We start from the raw sequence: 4,659 nt of genomic DNA on the forward strand, positions 1-4,659 counted from the left end.
TGTAAAGTTTTACTTGATAATACAAGTCGTTCATTCAAAACGCATGTGGTAAAGAGAGTCCAATATTGATGACTTGAAATAGTTAGTGCTCAACTTGACATTGCTGTACATCAGATTAGAAAACGAGATTGGATGAACAGAAGTGGCCTGAAAGGCTGGGTGGTCTGCTGTGCGTTGCTGCGATTTATACATTGTCTGTACAGCAGTACTCGTGGTTCCCTGTTGTTTGAGGCGTATAATGTTGGCTTCGGGCGGTTCAACTGGTTGTGTATGTGAGCGGTCCCGGGTTCAAATCCCAATTAAATACGGCTGTACCCCGACTGACAGTGAAAATTGACTCAATTCCTGATCCTGTTTCAGAGGACAGAATGCCGAGGTTTCGTCAACGCTACGCAGGTGGAGAAAAGAAAATATGCCAATTCACGCGATGTCATGAACGCAGATGAAAATGCTCCTGCATTGGGCGGGAATCAAACCCCAGCTTCCTGTGCGGCAGGCAAAAATTCGACAACGAAAACACCAATGTCCGAACGGCAGTTGTCTGCTTGGAAACTTGTCTGAAAGAACAGACAGTCTCACAGGCCGCAAATGACACTGTTTGCTGGGCACACTAGTCGTGGGCGGCTCTAGTGGCGCAATCGGTTAGCGCGCGGTACTGAAAAAACAGTATCAGATTGGAGCAAATGCCGAGGTTGTGAGTTCGAACCTCACCTGGAGCAGATTTACCTTTTGCTTCTGAACATTTCCACCGGAGCTGATATGTTTCATGAAGCATCTCCTTCTTCATGTTTTCATGTGGGCACTTGGGGTCCTCTGGCCGGCCGTATCGCAATACGAGGTGTGAGTTTATTTATTAATAGGCAGGAGAGGGGGCGATTGGCGACAGCATGAAATGGGAAAGGAGGCGGCACGAGATCTTTCAATCTGAAGAACCGATCACACAATTCTTCTTTTCGTGAAACAGACATTTTTCTGTTTGAAGTTTCGTGTTGGAAAATTCGGATTTATTTGCTCGAATAAATTAAATACTTTTTATCCCCCACCCTCTCCTTGCAGACACTTCCAGCATCATCTCCGTGGGCGGTCGAATGCAGAGACATTCAGCGCGACAAATCAATCCGTGCTGCCTCTTACCGAAACTCGGGAACAATGTGAACCATTTCAGCCTCTCAGATGCCGATGTCGCCAATTTCATCTTGTGCTGCAAGAACCCCTGGTCATTTCACAGTCACTGAATTTCGCTTCACTTTCGCCAAAGTTTACTCCAAGAGAGAACAACGAAAAATAAAGGAAAAGTGAGCGTTTCGTCATTGGCAAAATCGCTGCTTTCATTCCTTTCACCGTTGATCTTCCTTCAGGCTTTGAACCTTCTGCAATCTTCAATTTTTTCACATGACCAGGGACGAGAAACAAGTTGAATGTGAAAGTGGGAGCAACAAACTGGATCAAGCGGATAGGCGGGGCGGGATATTGCAAAACAAACAGCCAAGCCACCAGGAGCGGGTCAGCTGTTACATAAGAACATAAGAAATAGTTGCAGGAGTCGGACTTACGGCCCCTCGAGCCTGCTCCGCCATTCAATAAGGTCATGGCTGATCTTCGATCTCGAATCCATCTTCCCGCCCGATCCGCTTTTTCATGCACGACACTAAAAAACAGAAGAATGTCTATTTCACCAAAAGAAGAATTGTGATTTCGGTTCTTTCGGTTTAAAGACGTCGTGCCGCCTCCTTTCACATTTCATGCTGTCTCCAATCGCCCCTCTCCCGCCTATTAACAAATAAACTCACACCTGCTATTTCAATAAGGCCGGCCAGAGGACCCTAAGTCCTCACATGAGAACACGAAGAAGGAGATGCTTCATGGAACACACCAGCGGTACCTTCAGATCCGGTGGAAATGTTCAGAAGCAAAAGACTCAAACATTCAAGGTGAGGCTCGAACTCACAACCGCGGCATTTCTCGAGCCCTGATACTGTTATTTCAATACCCGCGTTAACCGATTTTGCGACTGGAATCACGTCAGAGTAATAATCTCATCAAACACTCTCATTTTCGGTTTGTAAGATTGTCTGTTCTTTCAGGTAGGTTTCCAAGTGGACACATGGCGGCACCTGCCCGCTTGGGCGTTGGTGTTTTATTGGTCGAATTCTTGCCTGCCACACAGGAAGCGGGGGCTCGATGACCGCCCAATGCAGGAGCATTTTCATTCTGCATTCATGACACCGCGTGAATTGTGATAAATTCATATTCAGCTTCAATCTGCACAACATCTTGAGACATTTTCTTTTCTCCAGTTGTGTTGCGTTAACTTAACCTCGGCTTCTCTGCGCAAAGAGTGGGAGACGTTTGAAACGCTCTTCTGCAGATAATAGTTGATGGTAGCTCACTTGTGAATGTTAAATCAGAGATTGATCGATTTCTGTGAACCAAGGGAATTAAGGGATATCGGGCTAAGCCGGGGATATGGAGTTAGGTCACAGGTCCACCATGATCTCAGTGAATGGTGGAACAGGCTCGACGTGCTAAATGCCACTGCCAATTGCTGCCTCCTGATATGCGCCACCTTCTTCTGCCAAAAAACGGGACGTGTGTCTTGGTGATGTGCCTGTCATGGTTAAATAGCTGCCAGTGTGTGTGGCCTGTGAGTTGTGGGTGGGCGGCTTGCAACAGTGGTAACGTGTAAGGGTGAGAGGAAGCCTCTGGTTACAAGAGTTGAATACTGATGGAAAGAGTTTGTTGGTATGTGGGGGATGGTGGGTGTATTGCGTGGTTCAGCTTGTAGGAGATGCCACTTGAGAGTTGACCTCACTCACCTTGACGACTCATATCAAAGCATTGAACTTCTTCCTGCAATGTATCCAAGTCTATGATGCTGTAGGACTGGCATTGACTTCGTCCCCCGCTGCCTCCCGCTGTCTTTTGGATATATGTCTGGACGCCTCTTGCCCCCCGACCCCCTCCAACCCTCGGGGATATAGAATGTCCCTCCTTCTGTCCACCTCTTGCACCAAAGTCTCTCAGCACCAGCAGGGAACTTTGGTGCATGCACTCTCCAGGCCTGGTACCAACTCAGATCGGCAGATTGGTGAGATCTGGCATGCAGATTGAAGGATGTGAGATTTAGTTGTGTTCAACCTTTGTTCAGTGTTTAAAGATAACTCATCATGTGTAAACATCGGGATGGAACCTGCATCTGTGTTTTACGTGTGCGATGTCTCATCTCCGTTCAGATTCCGTGCAGACAGTAGACTGTTATTTTCGCCAAATAAGAGGGACCAGCTGTCTTTGAGAGATCTCGAAGAAACAACCTCCCTTTAAGCGATTGTGCTCCCTCTGGTGGTGGAAAGCGCGTGTTGCATTGATTCCAAGTGCAAGGCCGAGAATGGAACGCTGATTGCAGGTGAGTCTTCCGTCCAGCGAATCTTGCGTCCAGCTAGCGCAAGGGTCATTGGGCGAGGAGAAACAGCGCATCATGCTCCCCACGGCCAAAAACCGCCCTTATCCAATTTTCCCCCCAAACATTTCCTTCGTGCGCCAGTCGACTGGATCCGATATGGTACCTGGAACTTGGGGCCACAGGAAGAAAGATTGCATTTTAATATATTGAACAGGGCTCCGGGGAGAACGAATCACCTTTAAAGACGCAGACCAGGTGATTGGATCAGTTCGAGTTTTGACCTTAGTAATATTTTCCTTCCATATTTTTAACTTCTTCAGATTCAAACTGATCAGAAAACTGACAACTGAACTCTCAATGAATGTTCGATAAATCTGTCACTCAAAATAACCAATGTTACAACTAAAGAAATAAACCGGATTGAGACGGTTCACTTCACTTCACTGAAACGTCTAATTCCGGTTAAACCGGCGCGGCGGAGTCACAGCAGCTCATCGCTGATCTGCACCTCAACTCCATTTAGCGAAATAGAAACTGGAAATCTCATGTTTCGAGACGAGTTTGCTGATTTCCTGAAAAATTATTATCACTAAAACAGCAAAACATTCCCTGCCCTGATTAAACACACAGCAAGGGGATGTGTCGAATACAGAGCAAGAAACCCGCGATTTTATTGTTACACGGATAGAATACCGTGCTCAATATTAACATTAACACTGAGCGCCAAGTCTGGATCTGACCCGTTTACCCCGTGGTGCTGGACCCCGTCCGCGTTTATATTTCCCAAAAAAAGAAAATCAGAAACTAATTATCTCACCCAGCAGAATTGGGAATTGTTCGCATTTTACAGAACAGGATGAGGCCACTCGGCCCGTCTGGCTTGGACAGTAAATTCTGTTCACAGTCTCCGCTCTGTGTCTTTCTCCGTGTACATTTTTAGTTTACTGATTTGATATCCATTTTATGTCCCCTCTCTCTATTTTGCAGACCGGGTGGCAAAGAGATTCGCTTTGTCGGCTAAACATTTTGATCAAAGATTTGAACATTGTTTATTCTGATTGTAGGTTTCTCGGAGACCCAGCGGGAGTTCGGTTGTCAGTTTCCTGATCAGTCGGAAACAGTAGAGCCAACTTGCTACAAGAAAGAAAACAATAAATGAACAACATCAATAAAGTGAAAGGAAGTGAAAGATGCAAACAGAGTCTTAACCACCCTGCCCCGGGTTTAAGATCTTTTGCTGAAACGTTGCAACAGCGGCC

At 46.4% G+C, this 4,659-nt stretch overlaps 1 non-coding gene across 1 annotated transcript; it reads left to right on the forward strand.

Moving 5' to 3' along the window:
* The first annotated feature begins 623 nt into the window (after positions 1-623).
* Positions 624-719, forward strand: trnaf-gaa (transfer RNA phenylalanine (anticodon GAA)). The gene is made up of 2 exons: positions 624-661; positions 684-719. It is a non-coding gene; the product is annotated as a tRNA-Phe (tRNA).
* Positions 720-4,659: the final 3,940 nt, after the last annotated feature.

The sequence above is a fragment of the Heptranchias perlo genome, unplaced genomic scaffold, assembly GCF_035084215.1.
Source record: "Heptranchias perlo isolate sHepPer1 unplaced genomic scaffold, sHepPer1.hap1 HAP1_SCAFFOLD_54, whole genome shotgun sequence".
NCBI classification, from domain to species: domain Eukaryota; kingdom Metazoa; phylum Chordata; class Chondrichthyes; order Hexanchiformes; family Hexanchidae; genus Heptranchias; species Heptranchias perlo.